General features: G+C 41.3%; 1 non-coding gene across 1 annotated transcript; it reads left to right on the plus strand.

Moving 5' to 3' along the window:
• The first annotated feature begins 9,598 nt into the window (after positions 1-9,598).
• trnaa-ugc (transfer RNA alanine (anticodon UGC)) lies at positions 9,599-9,670 on the plus strand. The gene has a single exon. It is a non-coding gene; the product is annotated as a tRNA-Ala (tRNA).
• Positions 9,671-14,131: the final 4,461 nt, after the last annotated feature.

Here is a 14,131-nt window from a genome sequence, read left to right on the forward strand (position 1 = left end):
CCAGGACCTTCAGTTTGGCATTATATGCTGCTATGTCCGTTTCCAGTGCCATTTTCTCCATCCTAACATTCAGTTGAGCTTTCTCCAGTTCCAGTGCATGCTTGTCCTGTAATGATGCTTGGCGAGCTAGTAGAGCTGCTCGTTCTGCCTCAGCTTTTAGGCGTACAGAGGTCACTGAGGAAGCCGTCTTAGAATACTTTGTTTTACTTGATGTTTTTTGACACATTGGAAATGCTGTCATGTGGTTCAATGAGCGTTTGTGGCTCAACTTCAGCTTTTTTCCATATTTCCACCTTTTTCAGGAAATGTTCATAAGTTCTCATTCTTGGTTGATAATAGTTAATGCTCTCCTGTTCTTGTTCCTCCTCTGTGACCAGCTCTAGCACAGATTCATGAGCATTCTTAAAGTCATTGAGAACAGCATCAAATGCTTCAAGACTCTCATTCACAGTTTCAATGTTTCCTCCATCAACAAGAAGGACTTTTATTTCATTCATTTTGCGTGTACACACTCCAAGTTTGCCTCTCCGGGCTGCATAGAGTGAATTTAAATGCTCCTCTGCCCTCTCCAGTGGAGTCTTATTTGGGATTTCATCCTCCATCATTCACTTTTAGTTCACTCAATTTACAATGACACAGTTGTTGGTTTGATTGTTAAACATAATGCCCCTTTAGACCTCCTTTAATGCTTTAAGACACAGTCATCCATTTCAGCATATTGACCCATTTTGAATTGAACATGTGCAAGTTCGGCATTTTAGTTGCGTTTTAAACATTTCATCCATTTATACGTTTTGTCCCTTTAATGAAGTTTGAACACGCAGTATCATTCGTTGCGTGGATGCATTTCCACTTTAGGCCAAATATTAGACATATGATTAGGTTACATTGTGCATAGGATCTCAGTGTTACCCAAACTTAAACTTCTTAATTGTTTTCACAGCGCTGTGTTTTTAATTACATTCCCAAGTTTATCAAACATTCCAATTATAAGCACATTTGCGCTTCCATAATATGCATGATCAAACGATCGCATTGAACAGGGCAGCTTATTCATTCGCAGTGGTTACTCACGGCTGGCGAATTCTAGGAGTTCAAGTCCTTCCAAGCGAGCTGTCCTTATGGTACGAATGCAATTACAAATAGAACAATATCCAGCGTGTGTCCAAAACCGGAGATTTCCTTCCGATAGCAATCCTTCACGGAGTTTTTTGACTTGATTGTAGTGGCTTCCTTTCCTCTTTACCATAGCCACTGCCCAAGCCTGAAGCGGGGTTGTTTGGTACGCATACAGTCCACACTCAAGGTTTCCAAAAAGCCAAACATTCAATGTGATCCAGGGATATGGTGCAACAAAAATGTTTATTCTTCTTATATCTAACAGGAAAATGAATATCCAATCAACTTAAAACATAGGTTACTTGATATGGAAAATACACAATATGACCTGTCTGTATGTCTGTATGTCTGTATGGTCAAAAAACTATACCGCTCCCGCGTCTAGCAAGGACTCCTCCCCCCAAAGGCCCACCTCTTTAAGGAATACCTGGGATAGGATAAAGTAATCCTTCGAACCCCCCCCCCCCTTTAAAAGATTTAGATGCACTATTGTAAAGTGGTTGTTCTACTGGATATTATAGGTGAATGCACCAATTTGTAAGTCGCTCTGGATAAGAGCGTCTGCTAAATGACTTAAATGTAAATGTAAATGTTATCCTAACACACTTACTGCAGTACAATGAATGGGCAAGAGGGGGGAACAAAAACTAAGTTACACTAACAACAAGTGAATACATCTCAATCAGGTAAATATAAATCATAAAGGTACGTACCTAATATTTCATCATATACATTCATATTTACACAAATATACATGGAGCTCTGAATGTTCTGTCTTTTATACAAATATGTCCAAATCGGCTCTAACAGGGAGGGCTAAATAACTGCCTTTTGAAACAGCTGGCGTTAACCTCCTGGAAGCAACTACAACAACTGTTGAAAGTGGCAGAATGTAAATTTCCTAATGCCATACTCTATATGCCCATTATTAACTACTCAGACTGGAAAAACAGCAACAGTCACTCTTGGATCAACTTAATCGAAGGATCCTAGAGCAATGTACTTATTTACCTGAGATTAGTAAACTTAGGTTTCACACATTGCCACTGGACATCTGAAACAGGAAATACCATCTTCAACTTTTGGTTGGATAATTTAAACATGTAAGGGGAGAACAGTGCTCTAATACAGCTCCACATTCAAATATTACTAATCTCTCACTCATAGGCTTTCTGAGGTAGAAAGAAATGTATTGGAACGGGGACTGTCTTTTATCCCCACTCCCGGAATTCTAGACCGGATGGAGCTTCGTAGGGACTTACACATATACCATAGGAGGCTGAAATTGTTGGATCATTTTAATTATGATACTGACATTCCTTTTGTGCCGTTTACAGATCCCTCGGTTTGGGAACCTAGAATAAAATCGATATCTCCATCCATTCAAACATTGATCAGGAGGGATCTCGATGCATTTAGGCGTTTCCGACCTGGGCCGGTAATTAAGGGGAATATCACGCAATTGGAGTCAGACACTATTGAATTCTTGGGGTCAAATCGGAGTATAGTTATCAAACCTGCAGACAAAGGATCACAGATTGTAATCATGGACAGAATACAGTATTTATTGGAGGCTAAGAGGCAATTGAATAACGCGAAAAATTGTCGCATTAGATCACTCGATTCAATCTGAGACTCAAAACATGATTAAGACAATATTGTTGGAACTGCTTGATAAAAGTTTTACTCCCAAGCAATATACTTATCCGTTGGGCCCGGAGGTACCAAGACAATTCTATCTCCTCCCAAAAAGAGTGGTCTGTGCCCTCTCAGATCCCTAGTGGCTGCCCAATTGTTAGTGACTGTGGATCGGAATCGTATTGAATTGCTGAATATATTGATCATTTTATCAATCCGCTATCTCAGAAGCATGCTTCTTATGTAAAAGACAGGTATGATTTGTTGGTAAACTTAAAGGTCTCAAATTACCACGAGGGGCCTTCCTATTTTCAGTAGATATTAACTCATTATATACAAACATTGAAACCTCTTTGGGACTGCGGGCAGTCAAACAGGCCTTTGACAGGTTTCCTGACCCCCAGATAAGGACATTTTAGATCTGTTGAAGTTGAGTCTTAAGGGATGATTTTAATGATAAGTTTTATCTTCAGATCCATGGCACTGCCATGGGTAAGAAGTTTGCTCCAGCCTTTGCCAACTTATGTGTTTTTGGGAAGAGACTGTTTCCTAAGTGTAAGACCCTTCCTTTTTTATATCTCAGGTATTTGGATGACATCTTTGGTATCTGGGTGAGTTCTATGAAGGACTTTGAGTGTTTTTTTAGAAACCCTCAATACACATCCTGCCATTACAACATCCCACAATATACAAAGGGAAAAACTAGTGTTTTTGGACACTCAGGTTCTTTGTATTTTCTGAGGGGTTAACTAAATGATTGGCCACAAAAGTCTTCTTCAAGCAGACAGATAGGCATGCTCTGCTGCATAAGGCAAGTTATCATCCAAAACATACCTTTAGAGGGATAATTAAATCTCAGCTGATCTGGTTTAATAGAATTTGTACATTATGTGAGCACGTGGAGGAGGCAACCATTCTTTTTAGAGCCTTGGGGCCACGGGGATATTTCAAACGTTACCCTAGGGGGATAAAAGCAGAGGTAGGCCAATTATTTGGAAGGGGGTTACAATAAAAACAGCAGAAACACACAATTTGATACCATCTGTTACTACATACTCTGGGAGCTTGGGTGGATTTAGTAGGACCTTGAGGTCTAACTTCCGGGAAGCTCAACAAGCTGTGGATGGGCTGGTAGATTGTAGAGTAATCTCAGCCTATCGAAAAAATAAAAACCTCGGGGACATGTTAGTCCACTCCGCCTTCCAGACGAAAGATGTACCTAAAATTGGATAAATATTTGGGGAGACCCAAATACATTGTTAATGCCTTCTCGGGTTTGGGGTTCCTTGTAAGACAGAATTGAATTGTCCACTGTAAACTTGATTTATGGAATTAAGTGCAAATTGTGCCAAAAGATTTATATAGGAGAAACAAAGAATGCACTACAGGTCAGACTCAAACAACATCTATACCATATGGCTAAAGGTAATAAGAGTACTGTATTGTATTTGCATTTTGGCTTACATGCAGTGGAAAATTAGAGTATTTTTGGTCTGGAGACAAATGGGAGCTGGTCCAGGACAGACAGGGGATGGACAGAACTTGGATTGGGCGCCTCCAAACAAATAGATCCTAAGGGCTTGAATGAAAAATATTAAACGTTTGTTTATCTACCTGATGGGAGGTGCCATCTCCGGTGAGGTTAAATGAGTATCTTTTTTAGGGGCTAGGAACGGGTGGGGGGCCGTGGGAGAGCCGCTCATGATAAATGTTTGTTATTTCATTTATGAATTAATTCTTATGTTTTTCAAGCACTTCCCATTAATGATGGCACTTATTTTATTTATATACTTTTTTTATTCATTAGTGTGGCGTGGTTTTACCTTATTTCTTGTATACTTTTATAGCGCTTATTTTGAGTTGAAAGCACTTATTTTTACACTTAGTGTGGTCTGTTGATTCGTCTATTGTGGATTTGTCTTTGTTTAATAGCACTTGTCCTTAATGCGTACTTTTTATTTGTTGGGCGGTTCCCCTATTTGGTCCTCTCCTTTTCCCTTATTTTTTCCTTGGATCCCGAATCTAACCCCTAGTTCCCAATCCCAGTTCCTATACCTAAACTTAGCCCCTAGACCCTAATACTCAACCCTAACCCCTAGTCCCGAAATCCTAAATCCCAGTCCCTATACCCTACTTTAACCCCTAGATCTGAACACTTAACTCCTAGTTCCCAAATCCTGATTCCCTATCCTAACCCCTAGACCCTTATACCTAACCCCCAGTTCCTAAAATCCTAATCCCCCACCCCAATCGCTAGATCCTCATGCCTAATCCCAATTCCCCATCCTAACCTTAACCCCTTATCTAACCCTAACTCTTGGAGCTCATATACCTAACTCTAACCCCTAGACACTCATACCCAACCCTAACTCCTGGACTATTGTTCTGACCTTGGCCCCTGGTCTCTAATCCTTAGGATTATATTCCTGGTTCTTAACCCAGGTTTTATTTTAAATTATGATCCTGGTACTCTTATTATTCCCCCCCCCCTTTTTTTTGTAATTAAAGTATCTCTATACAATAGTTTTACCATATATTTTAAAAGGTTTGCCAGTGCGCATCAGATTCATCTGTCATTATTAAACCTAACCCCAACCCTTAGATCTCTGGCTCCACTTGGATTGAATGGCAAAATGTAAGTAGGTAAACTATTCATACATCTCATATTCACAAACACAACCCTCCCAATAAACACCAGACTGGAAACAATAACAGAGATCACAATAGGCCAGTGCAACGCAAGGTGAAAAACCACAAAAAAAACGGAATTTATCATAACCCCTGACCCTAACAGAATTGATTGACACATGGAATGAGTACCGTATTTATACAGAGAATAGTTATTTCAAAAATAAGGCATTTATGAAAATTCGAATACATGCAATGAATCAGTAAAATTAGGTTTACTCCTTGCAGAAAAATCAAGCAGCAGTTTCTGTAGTGTAGTGGTTATCACCTTCGCTTTACACGCCCCTTTTTGGATGTTCAGGAAGTGGATGAGCAGCAGGTGTCAGTACTTGAGAGAGAATATCGTTTTTGGGGGGGGTTTATTTGACATACGTTTGAAAGTTTGTTTTTGTTATTATCCCCCATCAGCGTGAGCTGTTTGGGGGATATTGCTTAAAATAACCGGATGGACAACATGGCTTCGACATCAAGAATACAAACTATGAGAAAGGACAACAGTGAAATCAGAATTTTAAAGGAAGAACTGAAAAAAGAACATATGAGAAGGAACTGACGGTGAACGTGGAAATAAGTGACGAGATAATAATAACGATGGAATTGCTGAGGAATAAGGGACGTTTGCGGAACAATACTGGGATGTCGAATGAAAGACGGAAATAAGTATGAAATAACAATGTCTCATGTAAATGGAAAAGACTAATAGACGGGCTAAAGATAAAGAACTGTCAAATCATGGCTAAAGAACTAGGGAACGATGAGCTGGTGGTGTCCTTTTTGAACTTACCCGCATACATTACGGATGAGGAGATAGAAGAGAAACTAAAAGGCTGGAAGGTGAAGGCGACCACGCCAATCAAGAGGAGGATGTGGCCAGGAACGGACATTGTAGATGGGACGAGATTTTGCAAGGTAAAGTTTACAGACAATGTGCAATCCTTGCCATATTCTACTAAATTTAACACTGTCGAGGGATTTGAATATTTTCGTGTAATCCACGACAATCAAGTGAAGGTATGTAGATTATGTATTCAGCCGGGGCACATACTAAAGGAATGTCCGGAATTCACATGCCACAAATGTAGTGAACAAGGGCATTATGCCAGAGAATGTCGGAACATAGGAAATGTGTGCAAAATGTGTGACTTGGACTGGGATCCTTAAAGTCAAGCTAACGTTGAATTTCTGGAAAAATAGAAAACTAAAGTTACAAAGGAAAGTAATTGTTGCAAATGCTTTGGTATTATCTAAATTTGTGTATGTTTTGGGAGTCCTGGACATGCCTGAGTGGGTTCTAAATGAATTGAATAATGTGGCATCTAATTTTATATGGGATGGAAAGGAGTGAGAATCTCAGAAAACATTGATAGCTGACTATGTAGATGGAGGTTTAAAACTTGTAGATTTAGATGTCCAAAGAAAAGCTTTAGGATAAAAACAGTAAAGAAATATTTGTATGACAGTGAAGATTATGGCTGGAAACACTTCTTTAAAGTCTACAGAGGAGAGTGGTGGTTGTGAGGATAATGGTTTATTGATGGGGCTTAAAAGGGCAATGTTTGAAAAGGTACCAGATTTTTATAAAGAGGTGCTAAATGCATGGGCAGAGTTGTTGCCTAATGTATATTATGAATGTGGACATATTGACCTGATTATGAATCAACCTATATTTCTGAATGAGAAAATCAAGAACAAAGAAAAAGTTTTGTATAATAAAGTATTTATGAGTGCAGGTCTACGGCAAATAAAAGATTATACATATGAGGTAATTCCAGGGTTTTTACCTGGGGAAGCTATTTGACATGATCAGTGAATGGGATGAAGAGGTGGGAAGGGGAACAGTGAAGACTATAACAAGATAAATAGTATACCAAGAGCATGGGTTGATTTAATAAATAGTGAAGTTGAAAGAGAAGATTTATTAGTATTTCCTCATTTGTTCATTGGTAGCAGTAAGAAGAAAGTACATTTATCTAGTATACCAGTGAAAAGATTGTATAGAATAATGGTAGGAAAAGTGTGTAGAAGGCCGGCTGCTGAGACATTTTGGAAAGTAGTTTTTCCGGAATTAGATGAAAAAAAGATATTGGAAAATTTAAATGTAAAATATAATAGTAAGGAGTGTGAAAATAATGATTTCAAAGTAAGACATAATAGAATATTTACAAAGGTGGTGTTAAAGCAAATTAATGGTGAGATAGAAAGGGAATGCGACGTATGTGGACGTTTCCCGGAAACTCTTATGCATTTGTTTATAGAATGTGAGGATTTAAAATATTTTTTCGGTAAAGTTAAGGAAATGTTATGTAGAAACTGGGGGGGAGATTTTGTGAAAAAGTATGCGTGGGAGGAACTTTTGTTATTTGGAGTGTCTGGTAAATGTGAGGGTGTTAATGTGTGTTTGTTGAATATGGTTTTGAGTTTTGTGAGGTATGCTATTTTTTGTAGGAGGAATTATGTTTCTTTGGACAGAAAGAGGGTTCAGGTGTGGATTATCTTTATATCACTGTTTAGTAAACACATAGACATGTTGTTTAGTTATGGGATGGAATATTTTGATGAATCTTTTGTTGAAGGGAGTGGGTTAATTTCACGTGAGGAGAGTGGAGGTATCACTTATAATTTTTGAAAGCACTGTTTTGATATTTTCTTTGTTGATTGTTATTTGAAAGAGTTTTTATTTTTCTTTGCCTGTTTTTTTATTTTTATTTTTTATTTTTTTTGTTTTTGTTATGTCTTAGTCATTACATTTACATTTAAGTCATTTAGCAGACGCTCTTATGTATGTTTTTTGTATAATTTTTTTTTCTTTGGGTTCCTTGAATTTGATAGGGGGTGAATTGTTCACCTGCCTCTGTTAGTCTAGTGTCTTCTGTATTGTTCTCTGTGGATTGTACTGTAAACAGTAGATTGTACTGTAAACATTGTAAACAAGAATTTTTGATGATAAAAAAAAAAAGTGGTAAGGCGTCGGTCTTGTAAACCGAAGATCATGGGTTCAAATCCCGTCCGTGCCTGTATGAAAGACATCTGATATCATGGACCTGTGCTTTTATTGGAGGACTTTGCAGAAAAAGCAAGTTGTATCAATATTGCAACACAGCTATTATAGTAAGGGGATGTATCTCTATGGTAGAGCCAGTACTTTACATGTATGCGGTCCAACGTTAATCCCCAACTTCTCTGTTGAGTGTATTTAGTTGTTAAATTATCTTTTGCACAACTCCCACTTTCCAGAATGTTGACATTCTAAGAAGGAAATAGATATGCTAAATCATCCGTTTCTGTAAACTGAAGCACTTGGGTTCAATCCTTGTTCGACGTTTATGGAAGATAGCTGATATTATGGAAATGTACATTCATTAGAACAGTGTAAAGAAAAGGAAAATTGTATTGATATGACCACTGCGACCTGTATTCTCTAGTCGGCTGGCCCTCGCTACCTATTCGTCACCAGACCCACTGGCTCCAGGTCATCTATAAGTCTATGCTAGGTAAAGCTCCGCCTTATCTCAGCTCACTGGTCACGATAACAACACCCACGCGTAGCACGCGCTCCAGCAGGTATATCTCACTGGTCATCCCCAAAGCCAACACCTCCTTTGGCCGCCTTTCCTTCCAGTTCTCTGCTGCCAATGACTGGAACGAATTGCAAAAATCGCTGAAGCTGGAGACTTATATTTCCCTCACTAACTTTAAACATCAGCTATCTGAGCAGCTAACCGATCGCTGCAGCTGTACATAGCCCATCTGTAAATAGCCCACCCAATCTACCTACCTCATCCACATATTGTTTTTATTTACTTTCTGCTCTTTTGCACACCAGTATTTCTACTTGCACATCATCATCTGCTCAACTATCACTCCAGTGTTAATTTGCTAAATTGTAATTACTTTGCTTCTATGGCCTATTTATTGCCTTACCTCCTCATGCCATTTGCACACACTGTATATAGACTTTCTTTTTTTATATTGTGTTATTGACTGTACGCTTGTTTATTCCATTTGTAACTCTATGTTGTTGTTTGTGTCGCATTGCTTTGCTTTATCTTGGCCAGGTTGCAGTTCTAAATGAGAACTTGTTCTCCACTAGCTTACCTGGTTAAATAAAGGTGAAATAAAATAAAATAAGAAACATTTTTTTCTCTCCCAGAAAGGGGATGTAGCTCAGTGGTAGAGCGCATGCTTTGCATGTATGAGGTCCTGGCTTCAATCCCCAGCTTCTCCATTTAAAATTATTGCATTGACCCAACTCCTACTTTACAGAATGTTGAAATTCTAAGCAGGAAACAGTGATGTGCTAAATAATTCGGTCTTGTAATCTGAAGAACATCCGTTCAATGTTTGTCTGTTCATACCAGTGTAGCGTAAACCCAGTGTCAATCATACAATCAAAATTACAAATATTTTACCACACAACTATAAAGCGTATCACATCTTAATAAGTCCTCAACTACAACTAACTACATAAATCATCACGGTATACATCACACCAAAACAAATGAAATACCGTATACAAAAAAGGTTGTAGTCAGTCGGTCAGTCAGACAAGCCAATCCGCCGACAGATCTCCAGCGGAGAAAGGCCACGAAAAACAACGGAGAGGTGTAGTCCACGGATGCAAAGACTGGATCCGATCCTGGGTAGATTTGCTATTAGGCTACACAAAGCACACTTTTAAAGCAACACAACAAACGGAAGAGAGAAGCTTCAGAACTGAGGGTTGAACACATCCTCATTCACGTCTCCATATAACCCCACTTTTGCGCAGCTGATGCTGACTTTTTATTTGGGAATTAAAGGGGAAGCGCCCTATTGGAAGGAGAAGCACTATTAAATTGAGAATTAAAGGGAAAGCGCCCTATTGGAAGGAGAAGCACTGAGACGTTTCAGAAAAATTCAGGGCCGTCACACACCCCCTCCCCTGGAAAAAGCCGACCATTGCCCTGGAAGGCACATCTTGGTCGGGGAAACCGAGAAAGGTCTCCTCATCACTTTACTCTACAAAAATATTCAGTACTTTTTGGCGCTCACGCTCCTCAGCCGAGGGGTCACAGGCCTTAAGGCGTGAGACTTCTGGGTCTGGGAATCCGAGAAAAGTCTCCTCACTTTCCTCTTCAAAGATCTCCAGGACCTTGCGGCGCTCAATCTCCTCCAATTCCTCAGCCGAGGGGTAACAGGCCTTAAGGCGCGAGACATGGACAACGCGCATATCTTCACCTGTGTCCTCTTTCACCACTCGGTAGTTCAAAGGGCCTCTCTGCTCCACAATCCTATATGGTCCTTGCCATTTAGGAGCGAGCTTGGCTGAGAAGAATTGTTCAGCTTTTGAATAAGGATGAGTGCGAAGCCACACCCGATCACGAAGCTGGAACTGCATGTCTCGTCTCTTCTTATCATAATTTCTCTTCTGCTTGAGTCGAGCCTGGATCATGTTCTTTGAGACGAGCTCTCAAGTCGTGGAGATGGACTACCTGGTCATAGCAAGCAGCGTCTGGAGTAACCTGCTGGGGCTGTAGCACCATCTCCAAGGGTCCTCGGAGGGGACGACTCAGGTTCAGCTCTGCAGGTGTGACTCCAGTGGACTCTTGCACAGCAGAATTCAGGGCAAATCGAAACTCGTGAAGGTGCTTGTTCCAGTGTTTGTGCTGGGTTCCTACATAAGAAGCAACCATTGTCTTCAAGGTTCGATTAACTCTCTCAGTGAGGTTGGTCTGTGGGTGATAGGCCGTGGTCAACTTCTGTCTCAGGTTCCATCTTTGGCAGGTCTCCTCAAAGAGATCAGAGATGAATTGGGAACCTCGATCAGACAGGATGTAATCAGGCACTTCCCAGCGAGTCAGGATCTCTTTCGTAAGGATGTTAGAGACGGTCCTTGCTGTGGCCTGACGCAGGGCAAAGAGCTCCACCCACTTGGAATAGTAATCAACAAAAACAAGCATGTACGCATTCTGATTGGAGCTTCTAGGAAATGGACCCATCAAATCCACTCCTAACATTTCCCAAGGTCGGGTAACCACAGTTTGCTGCAACTTGCCAGCAGGCTTTCTACCTTATGGTTTGTACATTTGACAAACCTGACAGTTTCGGATGTGTGACTTCACATCCATGCTTAGATGTGGCCAGTACAGTAATGCTTGCAACCGCTTGTAGGTTTTGAACCTGCCCAAATGACCAGCTAACGGGTCTTCGTGGAAATGTTGAAGCAGTTGAAGGCGTAGAGTTTCAGGTATGTACATTTGGTATAGTGTTCTGTGAGGTAGTTGTACAACTCGGTAGACTTTGTCTTCAATGATGGTCAGCTTGGTGGTAGGATTGACCATCTTTTCTCCATCTTCCAGAATAGTCTGGTACAAAGCCTGTACTTCTGGATCATCCTGTTGGGCTTTCCAAATGGCCTCATCAGAGATGGGAAAGTCAGTTTTGGGTGAGTCTCGACTGCTTGACAGGACAGTAGCACATGTAAGATGAGAGCCACCATTACCACCAGCAGGAGCTCTGGATAAGGCATCTGGAACAGTGTTGTATTTTCCTTTCATGTATTCTACTGCAAAGGTGAACTCTTGCAACCGTAGAGCCCATCTGATGAGTCTGGTGCTTGGTTTGTTGGTCTTGAACACCCACACAAGGGAGGAATGGTCAGTGACCACAGTGAAGTGTCTTCCCTCCAGGTAGTACCTCCACTTTTCCAAAGCCCAGACAACTGCAAGGCACTCTTGCTCGGTTGTGGAGTAGTTCCGTTCTGCTCCATTCAATGTTCGACTGGCGAACGCTAGCACTTCTTCAGTGCCAAGTCCAGTCTGTTGGACTAGAACAGCACCAAGTCCAACATCACTTGCATCAGTGTAAACAACAAAAGGGCAATCAAAGTTGGGATGACCCAAAATGGGAGGTGTGACGAGGTGTCGTTTCAGGGTTTCAAAAGAGGTCTGGCACTCTGCCGTCCATCAGAATTTCGCACCTTTTCGCGTCAATGCGTTGAGGGGTTCTGCCACCTGGGAGAAGTTCAACACAAACCGATGGTACCATCCAGCCATCCCAAGGAACCGTTGAAGGGCCTTGAGTGTGGTTGGGACAGGGACATTTTGTACCACCTTGGTCTTTTCAGGATCCACATGAGTGCCGTCAAAAGACACAATATGGCCAAGGAACTTCAGGGAGGTTTGGCAGAAGTTGCTCTTCTTCATGTTCAATGTCAGACCAGCTTCCCTTAGCTTGTCCAAAACTGCTTGAAGATCTTGAAAGTGTTGTTCTCTGTTCTGGGAGTAGATAATTATATCGTCCAGGTAGACGAAACAGATCTTCCCTTTGAGCTCACCTAACGTAATCTCCATGAGTCTTTGGAAAGTGGCAGGTGCATTCTTTAATCCAAAAGGCATCACCTTAAAGGAAAACAAGCCCTCAGCACAGACAAAAGCAGTCTTGTCCTTGCTTTCCTGGTCCATCTCAACCTGCCAATAGCCACTATTGAGGTCAAGGGTAGTGAACATAACCGCACCAGACAATGACTCCAGGATCTCTTGGATGGTGGGAAGAGGATAGGCATCAGTCTGGGAAACCTTGTTGGTCTTCCTATAGTCCACACAAAATCTAAGACCACCGGACTTTTTTGGGATGAGGACAACAGGAGCAGCCCAGAGAGAGGATGAACGTTCAATTATATTTTGTGTCAACATATCATTAATGATTCCCTTTTGGATGATTAGCTTCGCTGGGGACAAACGATATGGCTTCTGCTTGATCGGCATTTCCTGTGTAAGGAATATTTTGTGCTTCAGGAGCCCGGTACGTCCCAGCTTTGAAGTACATACATCAGCGTTATTCTGCAGCTGTTCCAACAGCCTTAACTCCTCTGGCTGTTCCAGCTGAGCTCTTCTCACAGCCTGTAAAAGGAGATCATCAGAAGGATTATCAAGGGTTAGTGGTACCGGAGCAATGGCAGAGAAGACTGCCACATTTGGACCCCAATCATGTAACTTTGAAGCTTCTGACTGGAAGAAATGCTTCTTGCTCGGATTGTATGGAAACCAGTAGCAATTGTGTGCGATATCAATCTGGACACCACTGAAGTACACGAAATCAATTCCCAACACGACAGGAAAAGCAAGGTTCTTGGTTTGTAGGATAACAGAAGGAATCATATAGGAGTGGTTACACAGGCAGAACTCTACCTCACTCCATCCAAGTGGTCGTTTAGCCTCACCATCAGCCAGATAGAGTGGACCTTCTGTCCACGGCTTCAAGTTATAGTGTGGACCTTTAACCTCCTTCCACAGTTTCTCATTGAGCAGTGTGTAGGATGACCCGGTGTCCAGGATGGCTCTTCCTGTCCATGGACCTATGGACAGGGGTAACACCAGTTGGTGCGGTATTGACTGAAAGGAGGGGGGTGTCGATGGGGGGGTGTAGGCAGTGACTCTTGGGGTTTCAACTCTGGTCAAAGCACCCAGAGTAGGATGGTCGTTCCTGTGAAGGGAGTTAGGTGTGTTTGCCTGTTGTTGTTTGCCTTCTGGAAGGGTTTACTTGATACGGTCTTGGACATGTAGCTGAAGAATATCCCTTTTGGCTACATCTCCAACAGAACATGGGAGGTGTCTTGGCTGGATACTCTGGCTGTTGTTGATGGTCTGGCTTGGGTAACGGTTTGGGTGTCTGTTTCTTTCTCTGTTCATATTGCTTTTTGCATTCT

Source organism: Salmo trutta, unplaced genomic scaffold (assembly GCF_901001165.1).
Source record: "Salmo trutta unplaced genomic scaffold, fSalTru1.1, whole genome shotgun sequence".
Taxonomy (NCBI): domain Eukaryota; kingdom Metazoa; phylum Chordata; class Actinopteri; order Salmoniformes; family Salmonidae; genus Salmo; species Salmo trutta.